Source organism: Amblyraja radiata, chromosome 29 (assembly GCF_010909765.2).
Source record: "Amblyraja radiata isolate CabotCenter1 chromosome 29, sAmbRad1.1.pri, whole genome shotgun sequence".
In the NCBI taxonomy this organism is placed as follows: domain Eukaryota; kingdom Metazoa; phylum Chordata; class Chondrichthyes; order Rajiformes; family Rajidae; genus Amblyraja; species Amblyraja radiata.
In genome coordinates, this window is record NC_045984.1 from 8,284,320 (window position 1) to 8,297,440 (window position 13,121).

A 13,121-nucleotide genomic window follows, 5' to 3' on the forward strand; every position below is an offset into this window, starting at 1 on the left:
TCACCCCATCTATTCCCCTCATGATTTTATACACCTCTATAAGGGTTTAGATGGACACCCAAGATGGTGCCCAACATAGGCGACTATTTGCGTGCTTGCCACAGAAACAGATCCACAAACCGTATCACAATCGCTCCGCAATCTTAAATCTCGATTCCTCTACACACTGTAAATGCATTGATTGTAACGATGCATTGTTTTTCGCCGACTGGTTAGCACACAACAAAATCGTGACAATAAACTAAACTGAACTGAAGATCAACCCTCAACCTCCTGCGCTCCAAGGAGTAAAATCCTCGTTTGCTCAACCTCTTCCTATAGCTCAGGCGTTCGAGTCCAGGCCATAGCCTCGGAAATCATCTCTGCACTCTTTCCAGCTTAATGGCATCTTTCCTGTAGCTAGGTGAACAGAACTGAACATAATACTCCAAGTGCCTCCTCGCCAATGTCTCCTGACGTGTGTATCTGAATATTGAGCACTGCTGTTGTCTGGGAGCGTTCTCCTGCTTCCCTGCAGCTTGTCTCTCCTTGGTGCGAGTCATAATGTCTGTTGCTGCAATCTGGTTGCCATGGGGAAGGTGCCGTTAAAAGCCGACATCCTTTTCTGCATTCTGGCAGCAACAAAACGGGCCGTCACCCTGACATGAATGTGACCTGTCAGGAGCCAGGCAGGTATCGCCTTCCCGTTTCCCTGACTGTAAGACCCCCCTAACGTTTACAGGGCGGCACAGTGGCGCAGCTGGTAGAGCTGATGCCTCACAGCGCCAGAGACCCGGGTTTGTTCCTGACCTCGGTTGCTGCTGACTGAGCGGAGTTTACACATGTTTTTCTCTGTGGCCGCATGGGTTTCCGCCGGGGGCTCCGGTTTCCTCCCACATCCCAAAGAAGTGCAAATCTGAGAAAATGATGAGAAAATGAGATAGTATAAAACTAGCCATCGAAAACTAGTGAACGAGCGATCGATGCTCAGCATGGACCCGGTGGGCTGAAGGGCCTGTTTCCGTGCTGTATCTCTAAACATTTTTTTTAATTGGCTATAAAGTTGACTATGAGCCCTTTCGCTAATTTTATCAGTGTTTAACAGCAAATGAAGGAGAAACAAATTTCTTGGCATCCATGGGAACCTTAATGGGAGAGGACATGATGAGGTAAACACAAAATGCTCAAGGAACTTAATGGGTCAGTCAGCATCTGTGGAGGAAATGGGCAGATGATGTTTTGGGTCAAGACCCTTCTCTAGATTGGGTTTCTTTCGTCTGCATTTTATTGCTCCACTGCAAAATCTCCTCAAAGTATGTCTTCTTTGAAGAAGTTCTCCTCTTCCTCGCTTCCCCCCTCCCACAGATGCTGTCGAGTTTGTCGGGCACTTTGTGTTTTTTACTCAAGGTTGCGGCATCTGCAGTTTCTTGTGTCGATATCCATGAAGGATTCAAATCTCCATTCTGCAAGAGGAAATGGTGGTGGAAGTGTTTAGATCCGGCTGATGCCACCACTCACTGGCAGGGGCAGCTTCAGGGCACCAGGGCTGGTGTCCTCCACCCAGTAGATGTGCCAGGAGGCCACACTAGATCATGGGCACCTCCTTGCTGTGCAGATCATTGTGTTTCATGCAGCTTGGAGACTTCCTTCACGCCACGAGAAAACATTTACCCCGAGTTAATGAAGGAATATTCTTCCCTCAGAGGTTGTGCAATAATCGTCCACCATTTTGATTCCTTGTCTCCAAGGGTTCTCTAAAATAAGAGGGGGGAAAGATTTAACAGGAACCTTCATCTTCTTATCGAGTCCACACACAAGATTAGAAGTTGTTCAGCCAGAGCTGAACACACTTCTCGGCATCTGCGTACAATGGTGCCTGCCTTGCGCTCCTTGTGCGTGGTGGTGGTGGAAAGATTGGTGGAAACAGGGCCGCGACGTGAACGCGCTTTCCTTGACCCCAACAGGAACCCGAGGGGTAACTTTTTTACACAAAGGATAGTTTAAGGAACAAGCTGCCCAGGGAGGCAAGAACTATCGCAACATTTAACAAACATTTAGACAGGTACATGGATAGGATAGGTTTAGAGGCAAACGGGACAAAAGCAGGCAGGTGGGACGAGTGTAGATGGGGATGTTGCAAGTTGGGCCGAAGGGCCTGTTTCCACGTTGTTTGACTCTATGACTGCCCGTAACTCTAATAGTAATTCTAAAATCCATATATCCCCACTTGATGATTAGCGGCATGCTTAGTTTCCATATCCATGTCAACAGTAACCAGAGGGTTAATATTTACGGCAATGAAGTGATTAAAGAATGAGTCTAAACACTCACACATTCCAGTCTGCTGTACAACACAGAATCTACTGGAATCAATATTACTTCAGCCGTTCACAGTCAGGGGGGTGGCGGGGGGAGGGGGGCGGGGGGTGGGGGGGAGACCAGCCACCATCTCCCAGTTAGAACAAAACCTCAGTGTCCAACATCAAATCAAGTTATATTTACATGTGCTGAAAGCAGTTTGTGACTGGAGCCATCCTGGATAGAGGTGCCCTTTGAACTTTGACCCCTAACCCGCTCGAGTCAAAAGATTACTTAAACAAACCAGTTTGCTCTGGTGTGCTGGACAGCTCAGAGCACACAATGGATTAAAATAAACTTAATCTGCAAAATGAACCCTGATTCACGGCCTTTTGGTTGTTGAGCCGGGAAGGGATGGATATATTGGTTTGCATCGAGACTGGTGGGAATTGAAGTTTGTGAAATGATCCCTCTGCTTGCTAATTTAAACAAGAGATGGTCACTGTTGAGGCTTGTAAGTATATAATTCTACTTGGCTGCGATCCTAGAATATTGAAGGTGGTTGCCAGGAGGAATCAGTGCCTTCGGTAGAAAAGAAAGAGCTGAAAGCAGCTTAACTAGATAGAAGTATAAATGAATTTCAGCTATCCTGGCTGACAGTCCCTGGAACATGCATATCTTGTACCTTTGCTATATGTCTAATTCAGTTAACAGCCAGCCACTGATCTCCTGTGGCACAACAAGCAAAGAGACCCGTCTGAAGAAGGGTCTCGACCCGAAACGTCACCCATTCCTTCTCTCCAGAGAAGCTGCCTGTCTCGCTGAGTTAAGGGCCTGTCCCACTGTATGAGGTAATTCAAGAGTTCTCCCGAGTTTTCCCCTGATTCGAACTCGGAGAATGTCCGTAGCGGGTCCGTCGGAGTCCGTGGATGTCTCGTAGCGGTTCGTACGAGTAAAAAGTAACGATTGTTTTCATCACGAGTATTTTTTTTACTCATGGACATTTTTCACAGTGTTGAAAAAATGTCACGAGTTTACCGGATTTCCCGTGAACCTACCGTTACTCGTACGAGCCGCTACGAGACATCCACGGGCTCCGACGGACCCGCTATGGACATTCACCGAGTTCGAATCAGGGGAAAACTCGGGAGAACTCTTGAATTACCTCGTACAGTGGGACAGGCCCTTAACTCCAGCACTTTGTGTCTATCTTCGGTTTAAACCAGCATCTGCAGCTCCTTCCTACACAAGCAAAAGCACTGCTTAGTTTGTAATACTAGGCCATTAATGGGTTTTCAAAGCCTTGGCTGTAAGTCAGGGATTCAATGATTCAATTCAATTATGTGTTATTGTCGCATGTACCTGGGTGCAGTGAAATTCTTTGTTTTTTAATACATAAGTTCATAAATGATAGGAGCTGAATTAGGCCACTCGACCCATCAAGTCTACCCCGCTATTCAATCATGGCTGACCTATCTTTCCCTCTTAACCCCATTCTCCAGCCTTCTCCCCATAACCCCTGACACCCGTACTAATCAATAATCTATCTATCTCTGCCTTTTAAAATGTCCACTGATCAAATCCGGTAAAATCATCGAGCATTGTGGTACTGGCTCGAAGGGCCGAATGGCCTACTGCTGCACCTATTGTCTGTTGTCTATTGTCAGACATCACCCAGGCAGTAAATGAAGAGTCGCTCCGTTTCTGGCACCGACAGTGTTTCAAGAGACAGAGGAAAATGAAGGATCTGGCAATCTAGAAACATCAAAAATAGGTGCAGGAATAGGCCATTCGGCCCTTCGAGCCAGCACGGCCATTCAATATGATCATCTGATCACCCGCAATCAGTACCCAGTTCCTGCTTTCTCCTCCTATCCCAAGATTCTGTCGGTCCTAAGAGCTATATCTAACTCTCTCTCGAAAACATCCGGTGAATTTGCTTCCACTGCCTTCTGTGGCAGAGAATTCCACAGATTCACAACTCTCTGGGTGAATCTAGCGACCAGTGCATTTTGAAATTAGATCAGCAGCCATTTTGTTGATGATCATTCCTCAAATTGTCCATTGGACTGCAATTTTAAGTGTCGCTTCAGTAACCAAATTTACCCCTTTAATTTGTCGTTGTTTAAAATATATATTTAAATCTAGATTGGGGAGAAGCTGTTTAGTTAAGAGATACTGCATGGAATCAGGCCCTTTGGCCCACCGAGTCCATGCCAACCATTGATCACTAGTTTTTCTAAACAGAGTATATACACTTTTGCAACCAGCCCCTATACTCTAGGGGCAATTTACAGAGGCCAATTAACCTGCAAACCTGCACGTCCTTGGGATGTGCGAGAACACCAGAGCACCCAGAGGAAACCAATGCGGTGGGGGGGGGGGGGGGACGTGCAGGCTCCACACGGACAGCACCCGAGGTCAGGATTGAACCTGGGTTTCTGGCGCGGTGGGCTGCAGCTTCACCAGCTGTGTCACAGTTCAGGTCCTTAGAGAGTGGAACAATAATCCCTGCAGCGAAAAAAAACCCACTCGTTGATTATAATCCAGCCCAGAATTGTAATCAGAGAGATTCGAAGCTGCAAGGATTAGTATTGTCGCTGTGGGATTGCAATTCTCGGCCTCCCTCCCTCCCACCGCTCCTGCTCCCCAGCCCACGATGACAGCGAGCAATGATCATTTAAAATTCATTAATTCTGGCAGCTGTGCCTCCGAAGGTTTTCTGGTGCAGCAGATGGGAGAAGTCCTCTGTAACGAGACGCTGGGAGACTCTCTGCTGCGCCTCCATCTGCTTGCCGAGCAGATAAATCACTCCTGCCTGCAAACAGGCGGGAGCAAACTCTGCAGCGTTTCCACGCCGCGGGGATTCGGGGTGGGACACTGCGGCCGGGTCCCTCCCGAGGTCCCACCGCCGGGCTCCGTACCGCCGTTTCTCAGTGCAGCGTTTCCGTGCACTGCCAAAGCGGGTGCCGCTGGTGTGGTGCCAGTGAAGCCAACTGCTGCCGCTGCTGTAGCCCTCTGCTTCCGCCTTCTCACCCTGAAGATGCCACTGCCTTTTGCTTTCCCCGGATGACGCTGTCTCCGTGCTTCCTTAGTTTAGAGATACATTGCAGAAACAGGCCCTTCAGCCCACCGAGTTCACCCTTTAACACTACTACACACTCTAGGGACAATTTTTACATTTATTCCAAGCCAATGTACCTGCAAACCTGTACGCCTTTGGAGTGTGGGAGGGAACGGAAGATCTCGGAGAAAACTCACGCAGGTTACGGGGAGAACGTACAGACAGCACCCATAGTTGGGATCGAACCCAGACCTCCGGTGCTGCAAACGCTGTAATGCAGCATCTCTACCGCTGCGCCACCATGCCGCCCATGTAAACCATGTCACCGTGCCGCCCAGCAACCATGTAAACTGGGGGTGTGGGACCCCCACTGAGCCATCCCCTCACCAACTAGAGAGTGGGCCTGACCTACCATCAACCTCATTCCTCTGCCGGTGGGCAGAGTCAGTGCCGTGTGGGAAATGGAGCTGCCACCCGGCGTGGGGATAATGGGATCCCGACCCGAAATGTCGCAGTCTGCAGAAGGTCCCTGACCCGAAACATTGCCTGTCTATTACCTACCCAGATGCTGCCTGACCCACTGAGTTCCTCCAGCTCCTTGTGCTTCTGATCAGCCTTGTAAATGGGGTGTGGGACACCCACTGAACCATCCTCTCACCAACTCGAGAGCGGTCCTGAATTACCATCCACCTCATTGGAGACTCTCGGGCTATCTGCAAGTCTGACTTTTCTGGACTTTATCATTCACTAAACGTTATTCCCTTTATCCTGTATCTGTACACTGCAGAGTGCTTGTAATTGTGTAATTGTGTATAGTATGGACAACATACAACAAAAAGGCTAGTCATTGTACCTCGCTCGGTATACGTGATGATGATAAACTAAACTAAACCAAATGTGGACACAAAGTGCTGGAGTTACTCAGCGGGCCAGGCAGCATCTCTGGAGAAAAGGATGGGTGACATTTAGGGTCAGGACCCTTCTTTTTCAGAACTAAACCAAGTTCTTGCCTGTTTTTCACCCTCCTGACTTTCATTTCCTTTAGCTTCAATGGAAGTTGGACATCAGAGGAATTATATATGGAGCTGCAAGTAACGCACTTGAGCAGTTGTGGAGGGAATGGTCTTTCAGGTCGGGACCCTTCTTCAGACTGAAACTGCCTGGCCCGCTGAATTCCACTCGGTATTTTACTCAAGATATCAGCATCTGCGAATCCTCAGTCTACTGTGTTTCTGAGAAAACAGCAGGGTGGTAAATCTGTGGCATTCTTTGCCCCAGAAGGCCTTGGAGGCCAAGTCAGTGGATATATTTAAGGCCGAGATAGATAGATTCTTGATTAGTGCAGGTGTCAGAGGTTATGGGGAGAAGACAGGAGAATGGGGTTAGGAGAGAGAGATCGATCAGCCATGATTCTGCTCCTATCACTTATGATGGCACGAAATTTCGTTCAGACCGTAAGGTCTGAATGACAATAAAGGTATTCAATTCAATTCAATGATCTTATGAAAATAATCCAAGTTTGAATAACGTGCTAAATTGGAAGACAACTGCTTCTGACCTTGTGTTGACCTTTATTGGAACGGTATTAAGAGGCCAAAGGCAGAGATCCCACTATAGGAGTGGGATGGGGAATGTAAGCCATGGAGCTGTACAGCACAGAAACAGGCCCTTCAGCCCACCTTGTCTATGCTGGACCATTTGGATTGCTGGGGTCATCATATTTGCCTGCATTTGTCCCATGGTCTTCTAAACCCGTCCTATAAATGTATCTGCTTATACAGTCATAGTTACACAGCATGGAAACAGGTCCTTTGGCCCAATTTATCCATGCTGACCGAGATGCCCCATCCACACGAGTCCCATCTGATTGATTTTGGTCCATATCCCTCTAAACCTATAAAATGTTGTTATAGCACCTGCCACAACTATCTCTTCCGGCAGCTCATTCCGTCTGCCCACCACCCTCTGTGTGAAAAAATTACTCCCTCAGGTTCCTATTAAATAATTACCCCTCTCACCTTAAACCCATGTTCAAGGGTTCTTGATGCCCCTACTCTGCCCCTACCCATTCCCCTCATGATCTTATCCACCTCTATAAGATCACCCCTCCTCCTCCTGCACTGCAAGGAGTGAAGTCCTAGATGGCCCAATGTCTTCCCTCCTGCAGTGTGTGCAGATCTTGAGTGGGATAGAACAACTAGGGCAGTACAGTGGCGCAGCAGTGGAGTTGCCGCCTTACAGCACCCGGGTTCGATCCTGACTACGGGCGCTGTCTGTACAGAGTTGGTACTTTCTCCCTGTGACCATGTGGGTTTCTCCGGGTGCTCTGGTTTCCTCCCACACTCCAATGACGTGCTGGTTGCTAGGTTAATTGGCTTCTGTAAAGAGTAAATTGTCCCCTAGTGTGTAGGATAGTGCTAGTGTACTGGGTGATCGATGGTCGGAGCGGACTATGCTGCCGGTGGGCCTGTTTCTACGCTGTATCTAAAGTCTAAATGACCTGAGCATCCCAACCCAGCCCTGGCAGTAATCAGTACCTCTGGCAAGTTGCATTATCTCTGATTAGGAACTGAAAGCCCTGCTATCTGCTCCCTTCCTTGCTCCAGGGCAGTTGCAGTTAGCGTAAATGTATGTGCGAGACACAAAAGCAGATCTACCATCACATATTACAATTGCTCCACATTTTTAAATCCCTACTCCTACAGCAACATTTCTATTTGTGATCGGACTTCACTAGCTTTACCTTGACACTAAACGTTGTTCCCTTGTCATGTATCTATACACTGTAAATGGCTCGATTGTAATCATGTCTCAGTTTTAGTTTTTTTGTTTTCGAGATGCAGCGCGGAAACGGGCCCTTCAGCCCACCGAGTCCGCACCGAACAGCGATCCCTGCACATTAACACTATCCCACACACACTAGGGACACTTTACATTTATACCAAATGTGTAGGAAGGCGTCTAACCGAAGATAGACACAAAATGCTGGAGTAACTCAGTGGGACAGGCAGCATCTCTGGATAGAAGGAACGGGTGAAGTTTCGGGTCTGAAGAAGGGTCTCGACCTGAAACATCACCCATTCCTTCTCTCCAGAGATGCTGCCTGTCCCGCTGAGTTACTCCAGCATTTTGTGTCTGTCTTGCATTCATACCAAGCCAATTAACCTACAAACCTGTACAGTCTTTGGCGTGTGGGAGGAAACCAAAGATCACGGTGAAAACCCACGTAGGTCACGGGGAGAATGTGCAAACTCCATAAGGACAGCGACCCTAGTCAGGATCAAACGTGGAACCAGAGTCTCTGGCGCTGCAAGGCGGCCAGTCTACCGCTGCGCCGCTGTGCCCAGCATTGTCTTTCCGCTGGCTGGTTAGCACGCAACGAAAGCTTTCCACTGTACCTCGGTGCACGTGACAATAAATTGAAACAGAACTAATCTGAACTGTAGCCTCTAAAGACATCCAAACGCGCGCGGTGCAGGAGCCAAGACTGAACCAGCGATTTCCCTGGTAATTGTGACTCAGACTTTTACACGGGCCCCTGGACGGGGAATCAGCAATCGCCCAGCTGTTTGCAGCGAGCTGGAACACCCAACTTCCCAGAATGTTTGTGAATTAGTAACAATGGAAAGCAATTGATACCCCCGGCGCTGTCTGGCCCCTTGGCTGCACTGTGGCCGAGCGGGGACAAGGAGTCGTCGCTTAATTTTTATTGACATAAATATTTACGGGTTGCATCCAGCGCCAAGTATGGTTTACATTGTCAGAGGGCGAGGAGCCTGCAGTGAGATGAGAAAAATGATGAAGAACACGTGTGGTGCGTTTTAATCGGAGCTGGAGATCTTGATTGAATGTGTGATGGCCAAAGTGTATCACATGTCTGCGGTTTACAGAGTATTCTCCGCACTGTAACGTGTGTGAAACATTCTTCACGTCAGTAACTGACCCAACCGATCAACATTTATGGTTGTCTCGATCATGCCTCGGGTTGCAAAGAAGCCTCCTTGCGTGGTGTGATGAAGCAGAAGGCCGTTCGTCCCAAAAAATTGGTGCCAGCTCTTTAGGGGGGAGGGGAGGGGGGGGGAGGAACAATTCTAATTGGTAATATGGCTGTGGTTTCATGGTTTTCAGGGTGGATCTGTGGAATTCATTGACTCAGACGTTCAAGACAGGCCAAGTCGTGGGGTAATTTTAAAGCGGAGGTTGATAGTTCTTGATCAGTAAAGGAGTCAATGGTTACGGAGGGAAGGCAGGAGTATGGGTTTGGGAGGGAAGAATAGATCTGCCTTGACCGAGTGGCGGAATGGATCAGATGGCCTAAAAATGGGAAAGCATAGGACGAGTGTGAACGGGTGGTCGGTGGTTGGCGTTACCTTGACGGGCCTTACCTCCCAGAAGACACTATATTGTTTTTGGGAGGAGGAGCGACATTTACATTAAAAAATGGAGCTACAAGACACTGGATGACTGGAATCCTGAGCAAAAGAAACGTGGCAACGAGTTAAAAGAACTCAGCGGGTCAGGCAGCGTGCTGTATCTTTCAATTTATCATTAAATTGGTAACACGAGAGTTGTGGTTGCAAGACGAGCGTAACGTTACACATCCCTCCTCTTATCTGACATCCTTTTGGCTCCTTTTCAACTCTAGCCTTTGTCACATACTCCACCCATGTACCAATAACCCCACCCCCACCCTCCACCTATCCACCCATCACTTGCCAGAGTTGTCCCATTCCCATCTCCCTCTTTCAGCTTTATCCCCCCCCCCACTACTCCATCAGTCGGAATAAGTTCCGAACCAAAACATTGTCTGTCTATTTCCCTCTACTAATGCTGCCTGACACGCTGAATTCATTTCACACTTCGGTTTTTTTTCCGCAAAGGATTACAGTCACTACAATGTGCTGGGTCTGAAGAAGGGTTCCGCCCGAAACGTCGCCTATTTCCTTCGCTCCATAGATGCTGCTGCACCCGCTGAGTTTCTCCAGCAATTTTGTGTACAGTCACTACAATGTCTTGTGGTTCCATTTTTAACGTAATTTCTGCTCCTCTTCTCAGAATGATATTGTGTCTTCTGGGAGATAGGGTGCACAGCGACACAGTGGGTAGAGCTGCTGCCTCACAGCGCCAGAGACCCGGGTTCAATCCTGAATACTGACCTCGAGCGCTGCCTGCGTGGAGTTTGCATGTTCTCCCTCTGACCTCATGGGTATCCTCCGGGTGCTCCCGTTACTTCCCACATTCCAAAGACGTGCTTGCTTAGAAACATAGAAAATAGGTGCATTTGGCCATTCGAGCTAGCACCGCCATTCAATAAGATCATGGCTGATCATTCAAAATCAATGTTGGGGTTGGGGTTGAACCTGGGCCTCTGGCGCAAGGCAGCAACTCTACCGCTGCGCCACCCTTGATTTGAGCAAACCGACATGTCATCCAGGCTCGGTGATGCGCCTATTTTTTTTTTAACAAGATGACTCAACAAGATCTAGCGATGAGCAGCTACAGTTACTCGTGTCTGCTTACTCGAGGCTACAGTGTTGAACTCAGAAATCAGGCGTAAAAACCCACGAGCACATAAACAACAGCGAGCGCGGGTGCTGAACGACCTCCACAAACAAATTCAGAGGTTAGCGATCATTAAATAGAACTGAAGACAAACCTCCCTGTCGGATGAGTCCCCGTCCCCCCCACCCCCTTCACCGTAATGCCTCATTTGCTCTCAGTCAACATGGGGGGGGGGGGGGGGGGAGATGTGTGTGGCTTCAGGACACAAAGGTGGCTTTTGTTCCTTACTGCTTGATGAGTTCAGGGTCCGTTCCCATGGATTTCCCTCAGTCCTGCTTGCTTAAGCCAGTTTTGGAAGCACTGCAATTTGATAAGGGAGGTCGCCAGGAGGTCACGGTGACCGGTGGCTTCAAAGGTGTCGGTGTGTGTCTGAGTTAATCCAGGTGGCTGTGCTTTAAGTGTGTTTGATTAGTTCACTCGGTACACTTTTACTGGAGGGATTTTAATTGAAAGACCGAGCTGGTGTGCCCAGCTGATGAAAGACGAGGCTTAAGCCAAGGAAGAGTATTCTAAAAAAGCACAATAAAGGTTACAGCTGAAGGGTATTTTTATCAACCAACACCAACCTTTACCTTCATTTCTCATCCCACCCTGCACTATCTTCCTCAACATTTGGTGAATTAGAATCAATGCGTCAAATAATCCATGTTACACATCCTCCGACATTTTCGCCACCTCCAACGGGATCCCACCACTGGCCACATCTTCCCATCTCCTCCCCTTTCGGCTTTCCGCAGAGACCGCTCCCTCCAAAAAACTCCCTGGTCAACTTGTCCCTTCCCACCCAAACCACCCCCTCCCCTGGTACTTTCCCTTGCAACTGCAGGAAATGCTACACTTGTTGCTTTACCTCCCCCCCCCTTGACTCCATCCAAGGACCCAAGCAGTCTTTCCAGGTGAGGCAGAGGTTCACCTGCACCTCCTCCAACCTCATCCGCTGCTCTAGGTGTCAGCTGCTCGGTGAGACCAAGCATAGGCTTGGCGATCACTTCGCCCAACACCTCCGCTCGGTTCGCACTAACCAACCTGATCTCCTGGTGGCTCAGCACTTCAACTCCCCCTCCCATTCCGAATCTGACCTTTCTGTCCTGGGCCTCCTCCATGGCCAGAGTGAGTCCCACTGCAAATTGGAGGAGCAGCACCTCATATTTGCTTGGGTAGTTTACACCCCAACAGTATGAACATTGACTGAAGGAATTAAAAAAAAAAAATACTGATTAAATTGCTGGTAGTTCTGCCCATTGTTGACCTGGTAATCTTGTGCAAGCTAAAGTGGTCAATGCATTTAATACTGACGGTCAGGACAATCGGCACACAGGTAAGAGTGAGGATCAATATTGTGGAACACTTTAATTCTCCTTCCCGTTCCTACACAGACCTTTCTGTCCTCCATTGTCTGAGTGAGGCTAAACACAAATTGGAGGAACAGCATCTCATGTTTCGCTTGGGCAATATTAATTGATTTCGCTTCAGATAACCCCGGCATTCCCTCTCTCTTCATCCCTCCCCTACCCAAGGCGCACTAGCTTCCCGTTTTCACCCAAGAAACAGCTAACAATGGCCTGTTTCCTTTATCATAGTTACTTTTTTTGCACATCTTTCATTCATTGTTCTTTATCTCTCTACATCATCGTCTATATCTCTAGTTTCCCTTATCCATAACCAGTCTGAAGAAGGGTCTCGACCCGAAATGTCACCCATTCCTTCTCTCCGGAGATGCTGAGTTACTCCAGCATTTTGTGTCTATCAATATTGTGGAGGTTTGTCGCAGTGCTGGTAATTTACACGTTCTCACCAACCAAGCTATTACAGGTTCTGTGCTTTACATCGCACAATGGGTTTCGTTAAATAGACTCTTGGGTCTATTTTTGCCGATCTGTCAGCTCTTGTTTGAAAAAGCTACAAGAGTCGCTACAAGAGTTTTGGAGATGTCTCGGGCTGCCTGGGATGCATATTTGACAAGGGAGGGAGATTATTTTCACGCAGAGGGTAGTGGGTGCGTGGAACGAGGTGTCACAGGGTGTAGTTGAGGCAGGTACAATAGGGGCAACACGGTGGCGCTGCTTTAGAGTTGCTGCCTTGCAGCACCAGAGACCCGTGTTCGATTCTGATCATGGGTGCAGTCTGTACAAAGTTTGTGCACGTTCTCCCTGTGACTGCGTGGGTTTTCTCTGGATGCTCCGGTTTCCTCCCACATTCCTAAGATGTACAGATTTGT

The 13,121-nt window shown here is 48.4% G+C and overlaps 1 protein-coding gene across 8 annotated transcripts in view; it reads left to right on the forward strand.

Annotated features, from left to right (window-relative positions):
* Positions 1 to 13,121, forward strand: part of LOC116989284 (transducin-like enhancer protein 4) — a 222,479-nt gene that overhangs the window by 150,419 nt on the left and 58,939 nt on the right. The gene's annotated exons all lie outside the window — the stretch shown is intronic.